Source organism: Salmo salar, chromosome 12 (assembly GCF_965601325.2).
Source record: "Salmo salar chromosome 12, fSalSal1, whole genome shotgun sequence".
Classification (NCBI taxonomy): domain Eukaryota; kingdom Metazoa; phylum Chordata; class Actinopteri; order Salmoniformes; family Salmonidae; genus Salmo; species Salmo salar.
The window spans coordinates 29569876-29589886 of NC_138302.1; positions in this window are offsets into that span (position 1 = coordinate 29569876).

A 20011-nucleotide genomic window follows, 5' to 3' on the forward strand; every position below is an offset into this window, starting at 1 on the left:
TGATAGTTGTTTTTTTCTTAATATTCAGAACATAAAGAGTTGTTGAAACAATAAATGGAGATATAAAAATATGGATTTTCTTGGCTTTCATCCAAGTAGCCTATAACGTCGGCCTCAGATGAAAAACCGATCTAATGGTATTTGTTAAGGTTTTAGATCAGTGGTGGGCTATCCAATTCCCAATGTGTATTTTTAATGTTTCATTCACCGTCATTGGTATAGAATTCCCATTGTACTGGAATGTTTCTCCTCTCTTGGTGGCCTAAAGTGTTAAATCCCCTGACGTCCTACCATAGACCTAAAATATATTAAGTATTGCCTCTCTCCATGGCACACTGCATTAAGCAGACATTTTGGATTGGATTAATGGTCCTGCGATGGGCAGGCCCCACGTGGCTGGAAGACACTTATCACACCTTTCTTCCCCCAGTGTGCACACAGGCACAAACACACACACACACTGAGGCAGACAGCAATAGACATGATGATGGGAGTGATTGAGGAGATGGCTGCCTGGCTGAGAGTGTGTGTGTGTGTGTGTGTGTGTGTGTGTGTGTGTGTGTGTGTGTGTGTGTGTGTGTGTGTGTGTGTGTGTGTGTGTGTGTGTGTGTGTGTGTGAGTGGGTGGTAGAGTCTCACACCCCATCATCTCACATCCATGTCTGGACACGCCATCCATTCACATAGAATCAATGCCCTGTCAATAGCAGAAATTGATTTGGAGGATGTTGCGGAATATGATATTCAGACCCTACTTTGTCTGATTTGTTCCCAGTTGTAGTGTTCTCGTATGCACTTGGACTATGAATGCACGACAAGGTCAATGAGTCACACAGAAAGAGGGACTGGGAGAGAGGAGGTACAGTATCATGACGCATAAGGAGGGCGGTTAAGTATAAGATGCCATCTGACTGAAGGTGACTGTAGAGGTGTGTCAAGCGTGGGTGATTCAGACTACCCTTTGAATATTTTGAGTAAGATTTCTGAAGGACATACAAGAAACTTCACTGAAGGACTCTTTCAAAAACAAGAAAATGTATGTCTCGTTTGTAATCCAAATAGTTGATTGAAATGTAACTTAGTCACGGAACCTCCTTTTTTAGGCTATAATTGTTATTTCAGGTTAGAAGTTTCTGTGACCGATGATCAACTGGGCCTCCATGCTACATAGCTACAACTTCTACTCATACATTTGGGATTCAATTACTTTTACTGCAGCCCTGCATTTCCCTAGTGAAGCTCCCAGGGCCACATTTCAACACCACAGCAACAGATAGCCTATCATAAAAACCATAGGCTCTATTAAACAGGCCTGCAACACCAACACAAACAAGTAATTGAAATCGCCAGACACAACCTAGAAAAGCCATGGCTTTTTATATAGTTATCTGCCAAAACATTCCCTTCATAAAAGTAGCTCTCGAACAAGGAAGTTGTCCAATACATGATCTACATATAGGCTGCGTTTAGACAGGCAGCCTAATTTTGATATTTTTTCCACTTATTGGTCTTTTGACCTATCACATGAGATCCTTTCACATCAGATATTTTGGTTAAAAGACCAATTTGTTAAAAAAAAAAAGATCAGAATTGGGCTGCCTGTCTAAACACAGCCAAATGGATCTTTTTCTAAAGGGGTAAAAGGAGTGGTGACTAGAATAAAGGGAAAAGGAAGAACTGAAGTCTTGGGAAAAAAATCGAATGTCTCCAGCTCCAGGAAAAGCTAGAAAAGACAAGAGATCAAGTGAATGGTTCTTTTCTTTCTACTTTGTGGAGTCTCAAACAGAGAGTTCTATTGAATAGAGATGTTTCCCGTATTACAGCCTTTATTTGGTATTCACCCTCTGTGTGGTTCTGCCGGGTTCAATCATCAGGTCAGGAGCAATCAGTTGGCAGTGACTCATTGAGAAGAGTTCAACAGCAGAGTTCAACACTTTCAATTTCCACTGTTTTGGGATGTTTGTTTCTCAGAAAGATTAATTGCCCGACCGTCCATCCATAACAATATGAGGTTTCAAACCCAAAGTCAGACTTTGGGAGAATCAGAAGCCCAATTGCTATAATGAAAAGTCACAAAAGTAGGCTTGACCGTGGGTGGTTATGTTAAGACCCCCGTTTCCAATTCATGATTCAAATTTCAATTCCTTTCTTCTAAATTGGCTCCGTTTGAATTGAATCGACCCCAATGTCTAGTGAATATAGTGAGACATTGGGACATGGTTAATTGGATTATCCGTTTAAACAGAACTGAGAGACCCAGGTTTTATGGCAATGAGAGATCTCCCCTAATGAACCAAGCCAGAGCTTAGCAATGATGTCACCCAGCTAAAACCAAAAGCCTCAGTCATAAAAGCATTAGACATGTACAGTAGCTTTTATAACAAGGACCCACTGAAGCCAGCCAATAGAATTTATCATCAGAGACTTTCTTGTTCAACACACTGAATGGTGTTAGAATACCAGATAGTTTTTTGTTGTTATTGTTGTTTTGATTACCTTGTGGAAAGTTAATATAAAAAAAAAAAATTGTTCCAAATTTTTCACATTGGGTGATCTTGAAGAAGGTTTGTTTTGCCACTCTGTGCAGTTCGGGAGCAACCGACTTGTACTTGATCAAGCACTTATTGTACTCTCCTTAATTCACTTAAGCCTCCAAATGTATGTTTTCTTTCAGGGTGCTTAATTGGACTATAGAGCTGCAAATTGTAAATGGTTGCAGTTATTATCAACAACAATGAGAATAAATAATTATCTTCCGGAATATTAACAGAGTCCTTTCCATAAAGACAGTTTGTGAATGATTTGATGTCTGATTTACTGTTATTTACAGTACAATTTTTACACTTAAGCCCTATTGTTCATTTAGTTCAACTTATTACAGTTCAATTGTATTTATTTAAACTTCTTACAATTCCGTTGTATTTAGTTCAACTTGTTACATACAGTTCATTTTTATTTAATTCAACTTATTTCAGTTCCTAAGTGCCCTGCTAACAAGAAAGAACAAAGGGACTGAAGATGAGCCATCCACCATCAGAAAAAAAAGCAGTCTGTCAACAGAGCTCTAGACTAAACTTCCTAGCACTCTCATCAACATCATCTGCTGCTGAAAAGTTTTTTGGAGGAGCCCAGGTAAGAGGGGGAAAAAGATCACTCTTAATCCATTTGAGGGATTAGATGAGCGACTACTTTAAAAGCTTTCACTACCGGGGCTGAAATATTAATATTTTGCTGCAGACTGAACATTACCGGGAGTCTTCGGAGTGAAGCAATGATAATTATTAATGACTCTTACTTCAGAAGCCCACTGTACTGAAAGAGGAAAGCATAGCTTCAAATTTGGACTCACCAGACTAGAACAGAACAATCTGTTATGGGATCACAGTTTTAGATCTTGCAGTTGTGACTTTTTTTTTGAATTGTTTACCTCAACCATGCTATGATGACTTTTTCATGAATCAAGTGTCTTTAAAAATAATAGGACAGATGCCTGGCTTTTATTTCAATAGGCGCATCAGTCTCTCGCTCTGTTGCACTGATGCTGGGATGTCCTTTCAAAGATTGTAGAAATGGGCGGGGTTTATGACTTTGGCTTTGGTAACTAATGACCTTCTGCCTTCTTACATTTGAGACAACGACTCCCATTGTTAGAGTGGAGACATGAGCACCTCATCATTATATGCAGATCTCTGGCTATAGACCTTTTTTTAATTGTTTGCTACCAATAATTTATATATACACTAGATGGTTAACTGGGGGCGCTGTTTTGAAGACAATGTGCCTCCATCTGGACACTTCCTCACCGTAATATTTTTTTTTGGGAAGCTTAAGAAATGCATATATTAATGTCTACATTTGTTTTTGCCACGTTTGTTTTGTTACAGACACCTTAATGCATACTTTTAAATTATATTATGTGAGCTAAACATATAAATATAAAAAACTATTTTTCCTTAAAGTGTCATTTTTCTGAAAGTTCTAATGTTACTGTCCCCACTACAACAACAAAAATGACTTAAACACATGAAATGTTGTCCTTGAAACATTCCTATGGAGGACTGTTTCTTCTGGGAAGTGCCAATATGGTCGACTGGTGACTTCTAAGCCTCTCATTGGCCAATACATACCATCTGTAATCCAAGGTTTATATACATTATTGTTTGCTACCAAGTTGATTGCACAGGTGTGGTGAGTTAGATAATTAGTGTGCTTCTCAGCCTTGCTTTCAGTGTGCCTAAGTAATAGCTCTAATCATGTTCTATTTTATGCAGCTCTATGTCTTTTAGTGTACTTGACTAAATATGGTAATTTAAAGTAATACATGCAATTAACTTAAATCAAGTTTTTTACAGTATTGCCTTGTCTAATTAACAAAGTAAAGTTCAGCTAATTAAATGTACATTCTCATTGGTTAATCGTTGTGTTGAGCTTCAGGAGCAAAGGTAGAAATGCTGTCCTTTTCTCTCAGCTCAGGGTTGAACTCCATTTTACAACTGTCTCCATGTTGACCTTAGCTGTCCTGATTGACTCTTTAGTCCTAGTAAAGGTCAGAGTTACAGTAGGCTCTGTTTAGAGCTGGAAAAGGGGTAATTCCTAGTTATGCTGTTTAGTGTTTAGGCCTCGTCTTCGCTGCAGTAGGAACCCTATTCAGTGGGAGCTATTAAATATTGCCTAGTCAGACCATTATTACTGTTCCAGCTGGCTGGAAGGCATTATTAGGTAGGTGATGTTGTCAAGTTGCAGGGACTTAGAATTGAGAAATTGCCCCGTTATTAAATTAAATAAATGTTTGCTCCATGATGTAGTCCAACAATGTGTACGACACCATCTTGTCTATGTCTAATCTTCTCTCATTGATTGCGGTGGGTGGGTGTGTGCCGGAAACGGCTGCATGTCATGACACTCGCCTGTGTTGATCAATACGAGAAGATTTGAAATAGATAAGATGGTGGCATACACATTGATGGATTACAGTGCATTTGTTAAGTATTCAGACCCCTAGACTTTTTCCAAATGTTCTTACGTTATAGCCTTATTCTAAAATATATGAAATAACAAAATCCTTATCAAACTACACACAATAACCCATAATGACGAAGCAAAAACAGGTTTTTAGAAATGTTTAGAAATGTATTAAAAATCAAAAACAGAAAAACCTATTTACGTAAGTACTCTGACCCTTTGCCATGAGAGTTGAAATTGAGCTCAGGTGCATCCTGTTTCCATTGATCATCCTTGAGATGTTTCTACAACTTGATTGGAGTCCACCTGTGGTAAATTCAATTGATTGGACATGATTTGGAAAGGCACACACCTGTCTATATAAGGTCGCACAGTTGACAATGCATGTCAGAGCAAAACCAAGCCATGAGGTTGAAGGAATTGTCCGTAGAGCTCTGAGACAGGATTGTGTCGAGGCACAGATCTAGGGAAGGGTACCAACAATTGTCTGAAGCATTGAAGGTCCCCAAGAACACAGTGGCCCCCATCATTCTTAAATGGAAGAAGTTTGGAACCACCAAGAGTCTTCCTAGAGCTGGCCGCCTGGCCAAACAAACTGAGCAATCAGGGGAGAAGGGCCTTGGTCAGGTAGGTGGCCAAGAACCCTATGGTCACTCTGACAGAGCTCCAGAGTTCCTCTATGGAGATGGGAGAACCTTCCAGAAGGACAATCATCTCTCCAGCACTCCCCCAATCAGGCCTTTATGATAGAGTGGTCAGATGGAAGCCACTCTTCTGTAAAAGGCACATGACAACCCGCTTGGAGTTTGCCAAAAGCCACCTAAAGACTCTCAGACCATGAGAAACAAGATTCTCCGGTCTGATGAACCTGAGATTGAACTCTTTTGCCTGAAGACCAAGTGACACATTGCAGGAATCCTGGCACCATCCCTACGGTGAAGCATGGTGGTGGCAGCACCATGCTGTGGGGATGTTTTTCAGCAGCAGGGACTGGGAGGCAAATAAGTATTGAGGGAAAGATGAACGTAGCAAAGTACAGATTGATCCTTGATGAAAACCTGCTCCAGAGTGCTCAGGTCCTCAGACTGGGGTGACGGTTCACCTTCCAACAGGACAACGACCCTAAGTACGCAGCCAAGACAACGTTGGAGTGGCTTCGGGACAAGTCTCTGAATGTCCTTGAGTGTCCCAGCCAGAGCCCGGACTTGAATCCGATCAAACATCTCTGGAGAGACCTGAAAATACTGTAGCTGTGCAGCAACGCTCCCCATCCAACCTGACAGCACTTGAGAGGATCTGCAGGGAAGAACGGGAGAAACTCCCCAAATACTTGTGTGCCAAGCTTGTAGCATTATACCCAAGAACACTCAAGGCTGTAATCACTGCCAAAGGTGCTTCAACAAAGTACTGAGTGAAGCGTCTGAATACTTATGTAAATTAGATATTTCCATTTTCTTTTCTATTAAATTTGCAAACATTTCTAAAAAACTGTTTTTGCCTTGTCATTATGGGGTAATGTGTGTAGATTGATGAGGAAAAACTATATATTTAATTCATTTTAGAATAAGGCTGTAACTTAACAAAATGTGGAAAAAGTCAAGGGGTCTGAATACTTTTCAAATGCACTGTACTTCATGTAGCAAAATAAATAACACATCATTTTGTAAATTCAAACAAACCCCTTGAAACTAGCCATGGAAGTTTAAAATGACATGTGTTCCAAGTTGGTAATTGAGGAGTATCGCCAATTAAAGGTTGGTCGAAAATTTTCGGTGCTACTCTTAACTTCACTAGGGTAGGGGGCAGCATTTGGAATTTTGGATGAAAAGCGTGCCCAAATTAAACTGCCTGCTACTCAGGCCCAGAAGCTAGGATATGCATATAATTGGTAGATTTGGATAGAAAACACTATAAAGTTTCCAAAACTGTTAAACTGTCTGGGCTAGAGGGCAGTATTTTCACGGCGGGATAAAAAATGTACCCGATTTAAACTGGTTACTACTCTTTCCCAGAAACGAGAATATGCATATTATTAGTAGATTTGGATAGAAACCACTCTGAAGTTTCTAAAACTGTTTGAATGGTGTCTGTGAGTATAACAGAACTCATATGGCAGGCAAAAACCTGAGAAAATTCCAAGCAGGAAGTGGCCTGTCTGACAATTTGTAGTTCTTCTTTCTAGTCCCTTTCGAAACTACAGTATCTCTGGGGTAACGTTGCACTTTCTAAGGCTTCCATTGGCTCTCTAAAGCCTTCAGAAAGTGTATTGAGGCGTCTCCTGTCTCTGGGCAGAGTATGGTAGCTCAGTTTGTCAGTGGTCTGCCTGGTGACAAAGAGATTGGATATGCGCGGTCCCGCGACCATGCTGTTTTTTCTTTTCCTCTTTGAATGAATACACTATTGTCCGGTTGGAATATTATCGCTATTTTACGAGAGAAATACCATAAAAAATGATTTTTAACAGCGTTTGATATGCTTCTAAGTACGGTAAAGGAACATTTCAATTTTTTTTGTCTCGAAATGCGCTCGCGCGTTACCCTTTGGATAGTGACCTGAACGCACAAACAAAATGGAGGTATTTGGACATAACTATGGATTATTTGTAACAAAAACAATATTTCTTGTGGAAGTAGCAGTCCTGGGAGTGCATTCTGACGAAGATCAGCAAAGGTAATACCATTTTTCTAATAGTAATTCTGAGTTTAGTGAGCCCCGAAGTTGGCGGGTGTCAAAATAGCTAGCCGTGATGGCTGAGCTATGTACTCAGAATATTGCAAAATGTGCTTTCGCCGAAAAGCTATTTTAAAATCTGACATAGCGATTGCATAAAGGAGTTCTGTATCTATAATTCTTAAAATAATTGTTATGTATTTTGTCAACATTTATGGTGAGTAATTTAGTAAATTCACCGGAAGTTTTGGGTGGGAATGCATGTTCTGAACATCACATGCCAATGTAAAAAGCTGGTTTTGGATATAAATGTGAACTTGATTGTACAAAACATGCATGTATTGTATAACATAATGTCCTAGGAGTGTCATCTGATGAAGATCATCAAAGGTTAGTGCTTCATTTAGCTGTGTTTTGGGTTTATGTGACATATATGCTTGCTTGGAAAATGGCTGTGTGATTATTTGTGGCTATGTACTCTCCTAACATAATCTAATGTTTTGCTTTCGCTGTAAAGCCTTTTTGAAATCGGACAATGTGGTTAGATTAACGAGAGTCTTGTCTTTAAAATGGTGTAAAATAGTCGTATGTTTGAAAAATTGAAATTATTGCATTTTTGAGGTTATGTATTTCGCGCCACGCTCTTCCACTGGCTGCTGAATAGAGTGGGACGGTGACGTGCCACCTAGCCCATAGAGGTTAAAATAATGTCTGAGTATAACAGAACTGATATGGCAGGCGAAAACCTGAGGAAAATCCATCCAGGAAGTACTATTATATTGGAAGTCTTCCGAGATTGGATAGTGTATTCAAGTCTTCTGGAAGTCTTCCGACTAGCTTGGAAAGACAGTACCGTGCAGTATCGAAGAGCCCTCACTGCTGCTCGATCATCCTATTTTTCCAACTTAATTGAGGAAAATAAGAACAATCCGAAATTTCTTTTTGATACTGTCGCAAAGCTAACTAAAAAGCAGCCTTCGCAAATGGAGGATGGCTTTCACTTCAGCAGTAATACATTTATGAACTTCTTTGAGGAAAAGATCATGATCATTAGAAAGCAAATTATGGACTCCTCTTTAAATCTGGGTATTCCTCCAAAGCTCCATTGTCCTGAGTCTACACAACTCTGCCAGGACCTAGGATCAAGGGAGATACTAAAGTGTTTTAGTACTATATCTCTTGACACAATGATGAAAATAATCATGGCCTCCAAACCCTCAAGCTGCATACTGGACCCTATTCCAACTAAACTACTGAAAGAGCTGCTTCCTGTGCTTGGCCCTCCTATGTTGAACATAATAAACGGCTCTCTATCCACCGGATGTGTACCAAGCTCACTAAAAGTGGCAGTAATAAAGCCTCTCTTGAAAAAGCTGAATCTTGACCCAGAAATTATAAAAAACTATCGGCCTATATCGAATCTTCCATTCCTCTCAAATTTTTTTGAAAAAGCTGTTGCACAGCAACTCACTGCCTTCCTGAAGACAAACAATGTATACGAAACGCTTCAGTCTGGTTTTAGACCCCATCACAGCACTGAGACTGCACTTGTGAAGGTGGTAAATGACCTTTTAATGACGTCAGACCGAGGCTCTGCATCTGTCCTCGTGCTCCTAGATCTTAGTGCCGCTTTTGATACCATCGATCACCACATTCTTTTGGAGAGATTGGAAACCCAAATTGGTCTACATGGACAAGTTCTGGCCTGGTTTAGATCTTATCTGTCGGAAAGATATCAGTTTGTCTCTGTGAATGGTTTGTCCTCTGACAAATCAATTGTAAATTTCGGTGTTCCTCAAGGTTCCGTTTTAGGACCACTATTGTTTTCACTATATATTTTACCTCTTGGGGATGTCATTCGAAAACATAATGTTAAATTTCACTGCTATGCGGACGACACACAGCTGTACATTTCAATGAAACATGGTGAAGACCCAAAATTGCCCTCGCTAGAAGCCTGTGTTTCAGACATAAAGAAGTGGATGGCTGCAAACTTTCTACTTTTAAACTCGGACAAAACAGAGATGCTTGTTCTAGGTCCCAAGAAACAAAGAGATCTTCTGTTGAATCTGACAATTAATCTGGATGGTTGTACAGTCGTCTCAAATAAAACTGTGAAGGACCTCGGCGTTACTCTGGACCCTGATCTCTCTTTTGAAGAACATATCAAGACTGTTTCAAGGACAGATTTTTTCCATCTACGTAACATTGCAAAAATCAGAAACTTTCTGTCCAAAAATGACGCAGAAAAATTAATCCATGCTTTTGTTACTTCTAGGCTGGACTACTGCAATGCTCTACTTTCCGGCTACCCGGATAAAGCACTAAACAAACTTCAGTTAGTGCTAAATACGGCTGCTAGAATCCTGACTAGAACCAAAAATTTGATCATATTACTCCAGTGCTTGCCTCCCTACACTGGCTTCCTGTTAAGGCAAGGGCTGATTTCAAGGTTTTACTGCTAACCTACAAAGCATTACATGGGCTTGCTCCTACCTATCTTTCCGATTTGGTCCTGCCGTACATACCTACACGTACGCTACGGTCACAAGACGCAGGCCTCCTAATTGTCCCTAGAATTTCTAAGCAAACGGCTGGAGGCAGGGCTTTCTCCTATAGAGCTCCATTTTTCTGGAATGGTCTGCCTACCAATGTGAGAGACGCAGACTCAGTCTCAACCTTTAAGTCTTTACTGAAGACTTATCTCTTCAGTAGGTCCTATGATTAAGTATAGTCTGGCCCAGGAGTGTGAAGGTGAACGGAAAGGCTGGAGCAACGAACCGCCCTTGCTGTCTCTGCCTTGCCGGTTCCCCTCTTTCCACTGGGATTCTCTGCCTCTAACCCTTTTACAGGGGCTGAGTCACTGGCTTACTGGTGTTCTTCCATGCCGTCCATGGGAGGGGTGCGTCACTTGAGTGGGTTGAGTCACTGACGTGGTCTTCCTGTCTGGGTTGGCGCCCCCCCCTTGGGTTGTGCCATGGCGGAGATCGTTGTGGGCTATACTCGGCCTTGTCTTAGGACGGTAAGTTGGTGGTTGGAGACATCCCTCTAGTGGTGTGGGGGCTGTGCTTTGGCAAAGTGGGTGGGGTTATATCCTGCCTGTTTGGCCCTGTCCGGGGGTATCATCGGATGGGGCCACAGTGTCTTCTGATCCCTCCTGTCTCAGCCTCCAGTATTTATGCTGCAGTAGTTTATGTGTCGGGGGGCTAGGGTCAGTCTGTTACATCTGGAGTATTTCTCTTGTCTTATCCGGTGTCCTGTGTGAATTTAAATATGCTCTCTCTAATTCTCTCTTTCTGTCTTTCTCTCGGAGGACCTGAGCCCTAGGACCATGCCTCAGGACTACCTGGTATGATGACTCCTTGCTGTCCCCAGTCCACCTGGCCGTGCTGCTCCAGTTTCAACTGTTCTGCCTGCGGCTATGGAACCCTGACCTGTTCACCGGACGTGCTTGTTGCACCCTCGACAACTACTATGATTATTATTATTTGACCATGCTGGTCATTTATGAACATTTTAACATCTTGACCATGTTCTGTTATAATATCCACCCTGCACAGCCAGAAGAGGACTGGCCACCCCTCATAGCCTGGTTCCTCTCTAGGTTTCTTCCTAGGTTTTTGGCCTTTCTAGGGAGTTTTTCCTAGGGAGTTTTTCCTAGCCACCGTGCTTCTTTCACATGCATTGCTTGCTGTTTGGGGTTTTAGGCTGGGTTTCTGTACAGCACTTTGAGATATCAGCTGATGTACGAAGGGCTATATAAATAAATTTGATTTGATTTATTTTGAAAGGCTGTTTTTCCATTGACAGCCTATCCACCATACGAAGACTTAGGACCCAGTTCACAATCTCTTTGGCTTCTTCTACATGTGGCCAGACTTTAGGCATTGTTTCAGGCTTTTACTCTGAAAAACGCGGGAGATAGAGCACTTTCAATGAGTGGACAGTGGAAATTTCCAGACATGAGTCCAGCGCGTGATCGGGAGCGTGCCTTTCTTGTTTCTCCTTTTCTATTGACGAAGCTTTTGTCCGGTTGAAATATTATTGATTATTTATGACAAAAACAACCTGAGGATTGATTTTAAATATCGTTTGATATGTTTCTACGAACTTTTATTGTACTTTTTTGACTTTTCGTCTGGATGTTGAGAGCGCGCTTTGTGCCTTTGGATTACTGAACTAAACGTACCAACAAAACTGAGGTTTTTGGACATAAAGAGGGACATTATCGAACAAAACAAACATTTATTGTGTAACATGGAGTCCTGGGAGTGCCACCAGATGAAGATCATCAAAGGTAAGTGATTAGTTTAATCGCTATTTCTGACTTTTGTGAGTCCTCTCCTTGGCTGGAAAATGTCTGTATGGTTTCTTGTGGCTAGGCGCTGTCCTAACATACTCGCATGGTGTGGTTTCGCCGTAAAGCCTTTTTGAAATCTGACACAGCGGCTGGATTAACAAGACGTGTATCTTTAATCCTATGTATAACACTTGTATCTTTCATCAATGGTTATGATGAGTATTTCTGTAATTTGATTTGGCTCTCTGCAATTACTGAACATAACGCGTCAATTTAAACTGAGGTTTTTGGACATAAAGAGGGACTTTATTGAACAAAACAACCTGCCCGCTTGACTCTATCCCCTCAACTCTTCTCCAGACCATTTCCGGAGACCTTCTCCCTTACCTCACCTCACTCATCAACTCATCCTTGACCGCTGGCTACGTTCCTTCCGTCTTCAAGAGAGCGAGAGTTGCACCCCTTCTCAAAAAACCTACACTCGATCCCTCCGATGTCAACAACTACAGACCAGTATCCCTTCTTTCTTTCCTCTCCAAAACTCTTGAGCTTGCCGTCCTTGGCCAGCTCTCTTGCTATCTCTCTCAGAATTACCTTTTTGATCCAAATCAGTCAGTTTTCAAGACTGCTCTTCTCTGTGTCACGGAGGCTCTCCGCACTGCTAAAGCTAACTCTCTCTCCTCTGCTCTCATCCTTCTAGACCTATCTGCTGCCTTTGATACTGTGAACCATCAGATCCTCCTCTCCACCCTCTCCGAGTTGGGCATCTCCGGCGTGGCTCACTCTTGAATTGCGTCCTACCCAGGGGCGAAAATCTGATATTAACTTTGGAGGGGACAATTACATGAAATTTTCTCAAGAGCAATTCCTGAGGGGGACACCGAAAGTAGTGCTGTAACACATAGCCTACATTGTAATATGGTAAATGTATATTGAGGAACCAAAGAAATAAGGTGTTTGCCGTACTCCTAACTACCGGTACCCAAAACTACACAACTAATCACAACAGCAATACCATTGCCTTTAACAAATCTTAGTTCAGTCACCAGTTTAAGTTGAGAGTGGGGGTATCCATGGCATTTTCCAATTATGTTCCTATTTTACAAGTCAAAAAAATGGAGAACCTTTCATAATGTTGCCAAACAAAGACTCAACAAACTTACCTGAGACTCCCTGTCTCTGCCAGTCTGTCCCTGCATATCTGTCCCCAACTCTGCTGTCTGTGTGCCATATGTTGCCTGCTCTGCCTAATGACATCATTGTGAAACATTTCCATTAGAATTTCATTTCTTTCTTATGAACATTTTATCAACTAGTCTTTGAGATATTAGGCTACTAGGGTTCTTACTATGCATTTTGGTGTATTGAAAAATACTCTGATGTCCGTCTTTTATTTTTCTGCCATTTTTCTACCTGGCTGGCTGGCTGGCTACACACACACAGTGTGTAGGTTATTTACAGTAGGAGATGGGCTTCTATCATCTTCTATCATTCTATTTGGGCTTCGATCTAAAAGGTAGCTAGCAAATGTGAAACGGATTAAAATGACAAGAGTTGACAGCTGTATGAGTTCACCATTTACACAACATATGCTGCAACCTTTTGTAATTTTAATAGTTTGTTTCATATTGGCTGGCTTCCAACAATAGCTGAATTTGCAAAGCTAGCGAGCACCAATTCAGTTTCAGTGGTGTTTGCTATAATCTTTGCTACCCGGGTTAAATAAAGGTGAAATAAAATAAATAAATAAAAGTTCCCTTGCGACAATTTAGCTTTTGCAACGAGACCATTAAATATATTTAAGACAATGGTAGAAGAGAGTGTAGTTCTGTTCAGTTTGGACTTCAGTGTATCGCTAACCTTATCACAGGGACTCTGCATGCTGATCTTGGAATAAATTGACGATAGCAAAGATTCCATCTTTGACGACGCCACATAAATGGAATAGGTACTAGCTAGCTTAATAGTTAATATTTGCGCGCTAGCTCTGCATATTTAGCTATTGTGTGTGCGCGATTGACTGGATTAACCTTATGTCAGTTACGTTCATTGAGTGCCTTTCAGACAATGGACACGACCCCTCTGTTACCTTGCCAACTAAGGATCTGGCAGTGGATCAAACCATTGTGAGGCAAAGGGTGGGGGGGTCGCAATGTTTTGAAACTTAAAAATGCACTATTAAGTGTCTATAATCAGCACAATTGCTTTCATTGCGTATTATTAATATTATTTAAATTACATAGTTATGTTTCAGTGATATATTGGGGGGGGACAAATCATATTTTTCCCAGGATGGGGGGGTCGTGTCCCCCCCGTCCCCCCCGGGATTTCCGCCCCTGGTCCTACCTGACAGGTCACTCCTACCAGGTGGCATGGCGAGAATCCGTCTCCGCACCACGTGCTCTCACCACTGGTGTCCCCCAGGGCTCAGGTCTAGGCTCTCTCCTATTCTCGCTATACACCAAGTCACTTGGCTCTGTCATATCCTCACATGGTCTCTCCTATCATTGCTACGCAGACGACACACAATTAATCTTCTCCTTTCCCCCTTCTGATAACCAGGTGGCGAATCGCATCTCTGCATGTCTGGCAGACATATCAGTGTGGATGACGGATCACCACCTCAAGCTGAACCTCGGCAAGACGGAGCTGCTCTTCCTCCCGGGCAAGGACTGCCTGTTCCATGATCTCGCCATCACGGTTGACAACTCCATTGTGTCCTCCTCCCAGAGTGCTAAGAGCCTTGGCGTGACCCTGGACAACACCCTGTTGTTCTCTGCTAACATCAAGGCGGTGATCCGATCCTGTAGGTTCATGCTCTACAACATTCGCCGAGTACAACGCTGCCTCACACAGGAAGCGGTGCAGGTCCTAATCCAGGCACTTGTCATCTCCCGTCTGGATTACTGCAACTCGCTGTTGGCGGGGCTCCCTGCCTGTGCCATCAAACCCCTACAACTCACCCAGAACGCCGCAGCCCGTCTGGTGTTCAACCTTCCCAAGTTCTCTCACGTCACCCCGCTCCTCCGCACACTCCACTGGCTTCCAGTTGAAGCTCGCATCTGTTACAAGACCATGGTGCTTGCCTACGGAACTGTGAGGGGAACGGCACCTCCGTACCTTCAGGCTCTGATCAGTCCCTACACCCAAAGAAGGGCACTGCGTTCATCCACCTCTGGCCTGCTCGCCTCCCTACCTCTGCAGAAGCACAGTTCCCGCTCAGCCCAGTCAAAACTGTTCGCTGCTCTGGCACCCCAATGGTGGAACAAGCTCCCTCACGACGCCAGGACAGCGGAGTCAATCACCACCTTCCGGAGACACCTGAAACCCCACCTCTTTAAGGAATACCTGGGATAGGATTAAGTAATCCTTCTACCCCCCCCCCCCCCCCCAAAAAAAAAGATATAGATGTACTATTGTAAAGTGGTTGTTCCACTGGATATCATAAGGTGAATGCACCAATTTGTAAGTCGCTAAATGACGTAAATGTAAATGTAAAACGAACATTTATTGTGTAACATGGAGTCCTGGGAGTGCCAGCAGATGAAGATCATCAAAGGTTAGTGATTAATTTAATCGCTATTTCTGACTTTTGTGAGTCCTCTCCTTGGCTGGAAAATGTCTGTATGGACGGCTAGGCGCTGTCCTAACATAATCGCATGGTGTGCATTCGCCGTGAAGCCTTTTTGAAATCGGACACTGTGGTTGGATTAACAAGAAGTTTATCTTTAAAATGGTGTATAATACTTGTATGTTTGAGGAATTTTAATTATGGGATTTCTGTTGTTTGAATTTGGCGCCCTGCAATTTCACTGGCTGTTGTCGATGTGAGACGCTAGCGTCCCAATGATACCAGAGAGGTTAACAGTATGTTCCTAAATAAGGCCTATTAGCCAGGACACCTGTTTATTGTCTGTGCGTAGTCACTTTATCCCTACCTACATGTACAGATTACCTCGACTAACCTGTAATCCCGCACATTGACTCGGTACCGGTAGTCCCTGAATATAGCCTCATTTTATTGTGTTATTTTGTACTTTAGTTTATTTAGTAAATATTTTCTTAACTCTATTTTTTGAACTGCATTGTTGGTAAAGGGATTGTAAGTAAGCATTTCATGGTAAGGTCTAAACCTGTTGTATTCGGCGCATGTGACAAATACAATTTGATTTGTTTTGAACAGATTAATGATGGTCTGACTAGGAAATATTTTTTATAGCTAATTGAGAGGCTGAGCTTTAGAGTCGCCATCATCCGTCATTTTTGTGAGTTTCTTGTATCCTAAAAGTTGCTATGGACAACTGTTTTTCAAGCCAAGCCATGCTTCCTGAAAATCCCAAATGTGCAATATATCGTATACAATTTTTTTCTGCAACCACAGGTCCTCCTCATTCCCACCTATCACCTCCATTGGCTACTCTGGGTCCGCTATTCTACACACTGTGACAGTGTTTCAGTCCCCTGTTAAAGCTGAAAGAGTGACGTCTTATTTTTCACGACCACTGGCTGTTCTTAAACCAGCAGATCAATGGATCACGATCCAAGAGCTTCAACCTGCATATGAATGGAGTCAGGATATCCAACGCTAAGGGCATAGGTAGTCTGATAGGAAGACCCTGCACGCAACCGATCCTTGAAATGCCTGGGCCTTGAAGTTTATTTACAGCAAGTGACGATTGTGCAGGGGTCCATTTTTACAGTTAGGCGATCGAAAACTCGTTTTTAAAAAGCCTTTAAACAAAATTGTTAAATGTATTGACTAAAAACAAAACTGAGCTAATATGCCAAGTTGGTCCATACACACACCACCTCCTATTACCATGTACCAAACGTGTTCAGTGGAGGAATTTATGCAGCAGGGTAGCAATGTCGTCATTCCTCAGGTTGAATATGCATCTACTGCATGCACCTCTATGCAGTATATTTGTAATTGACCTCACATCTGAACAGAGTCACCAGCCTGAGAGAATAATTATTAGTGGAACCGAGATAATGATGTCTTTAAGTTTCTACCCCCCTCGCCACCCTGACAACTTTGACCCAGGGAAGAGTTTGCAAATGATATAATTGTGAAAAGTTTAATTAAGCACTAATATGAGGCATGGGCCAGAATTTAATTGCAACACGGTCAGTGTTCTTGTTGTGCCAGTCTGAGAAAACCGTTTAATAAGAGATGTGTCTTGCTTCTCACGAACTGTTAGCAGTGATGCCCTGTTGTGATGCGTTGGTGAATAATTGCACAGAGAAGCTAGTCGAATATTATTGTTGCCATCACTGCATTCTCACCTTTAGTCCCTCTTTGACCACCAATGTGAGAAACGATCACAAAATTATCCCTCAATGTTTTGACTGTGTAATTTCACATTAACTCAATTAATAGAACAAGTGGATGTATCAATATTAATGTCTAAGGGAGGAATTTTCAAAGTGTTAATGATGCTGACTATCCCACCTGTTTACTATGCAGATTGTCAACATGTAACATTCAGGTTTAATGCATCATGTCTTGTAATTAAGAGGTGAAAAATGCTCGTAGCCTGTAGAGAGATCTCATGGTTTGGTTTGCATCGCAGCACCCGGCTCCACAGCTCTGTGACCGTAAACTATCTAGCTCAGACCCAGAGTCAAGCTGTTACCAATACACATAGATCCACTCACTTGGGGTTTCCTTTGGTTTCATCAAGGGGCACTAGTACTGGGTCTCCTGGGGCTCTTCATGGCCATGCTCCTCCTAATGTATTCACTCAGAGAGTTTGTGGTTCGGAATTTTCAATGTGTTGATAATGTGTTTATTCCCTAAAGCAGACGGAGCTCTGTACATATTAAATGCATTTTGGTTTTAGTTTACTACCAAATCGTCTGAAAACCCAACACGCTAGATACACATACTGCAGTGTGTACATGATGGAAGAAACCGTGTTCCTTAAAGGAAAACAACTAAGTGTTCTATTTCCAGTAGGGCTATAACTAGAACATTTTCAATCATGGAAATAGCTCGTACACACTTGCCATATTAACATGGCCCAAACCACACACAGTAGAAAAACAAATCACCTGAAAACAGCTGACCCTCACATTTCACACCGCAAACGTCTTCACACCCACACATGAACCTAAATAAATAACACATTTGTTTACGCAGAGGCTTAGATTGTTGGCTAGGACCGTTGTGTATATATGACATGTTGAGTGATTGAGTTCACTATGCATATTTATGACTAAATAGTCGCCCTATCGGTCGGCATGGACGATTTATCGGCGGGGATCGTTGTTTTGGGTAAGGCTGCTAAAACGGCGGCTTGGCAATCTATGGCTTTATAAAAGGGCATTGGTGAGCAAAACAGTTAATCAATCATTCTGTTTGGCTGATATATCATCAGATTGGATGCATTTTCAAGAGATCATGTTCCTCTAGCCGGCTGTAGTGTTTATTGGACAAAGGTGACTCATTCATTAGCCCGGCCTGGACAATGAGATTATATTTAATCAAATTGGTTGGAAGGGCAAGGTGCCAAATCTGTGTCAGTGCGTATTTCACTGTGGCAGCCTAAATAGGGTTGTGTCGGATCGAGGTTGTTGTTTTGCTTTGTAACGTGTGGGTTGAGAAGGAGCTAAGGGAGCAAAGGATGATGGGTAATGAGGAGGTAGAAATTGCAGCGTTCTGTGTGTTTGACACCTTGACTAAACACAGGTGTCGACAGACTTGAATTTGAGAGAACTTGGAATGGAGCAAAAGCTCTATTCCGTTATTTTAGTATTCTTAGAATCTGCAGTGTGCTACATGGTGCTGCAGCCAACATGTTGCAACAACTAGTAGAGGTTTGAGTTGATCAACTGTTTAAGACCTGAAGGATCTGCATCACAGAAAAGTTATACTTATTATCAGTTATACTTTATTACAAGTTATGACTTAATAGTGTTTCCAAGTCATTCACTATATGCCACTGAGTAACTAAAACGTCCTACTTTTAGACATAAAATTCAATTGTGTAATTTTTATTGAATTTTTTGTATTTTACTCCCTTTTTTTATATCCCCAATTTCGTTCTTGTTTCATCGCTGCAACTCCCTAACAGCCTAGGTCGAGTCATGCGTCCTCCGAAACATGACCCACCAAACCACTCACTTCAACCCGGATGCCAGCTGCACCAATTTGTTGGAGGAAACACCGTTCAACTGAAGACGTCATCAGCCTGCAGGCGCCCGGCCCGCCACAAGGAGTCGCTAGAGCGTGATGAGCCAAGTAAAGCTCCCCCGACCAAACCCTCCCCTAACACAGACGACACTGGGCCAATTGTGCGCCGCCCTATGGGACTCCCGATCACGGCCGGTTGTGACACAGCCCGGGATCGAACCCGGGTCTGTAGTGATGCCTCTAGGCACTACGATGCAGTGCCTTAGACCGCTGCTCCACTCGGGAGGCACGACCTACATTTAAAAGGCAAATGGGGAAACGAAAGATTTGTTTTGAACAATCATCATTCTGCAAAACTTAACCGTCATGTAGTAGCCAAAATTAAACTTTAGGGAAAACAATGCAAAACAGGCATTCCAGTAGGCCTGTCACAGAAACTACTAAGAAATATGATTGCTTGCTTGTTGATTCCACTATTGATGTGCACGGCATAGCAACACCTCGGTATATAGCCATTAATATTTTGCAGGGTTGCCATGAAATATGAGCCATTATGCACAATTTATACCTCTTATTCATCCATTGCAGTATTAAAATATATTTGAGAATACAGCTGGGTAACTGGCTTTTTAAATAGGAGTGAGATGGATGGTTATTCATAACACAAACACACACCCTCGGATCGTATATTGCAGGGAAAATGGCTCATCATAAAGACTTCGGAATGAAACATACATCACCATAGGGTCATTGTTTAAATGGATTATGTCACCGATAATATTTCAGGTGTCTTATTATCATAAAAAGCCAAATTAATTAAAGCATGCAAATGTACCAGTGACACTTGGGCAGTGAAAAACTCACTAATGAAGCAGGGGAAAAGGTGGCAGAAGTTGACAAAGTTTGTCCATTTTATTAGGTAGTTATGGAAAGTTAATTAAAGAT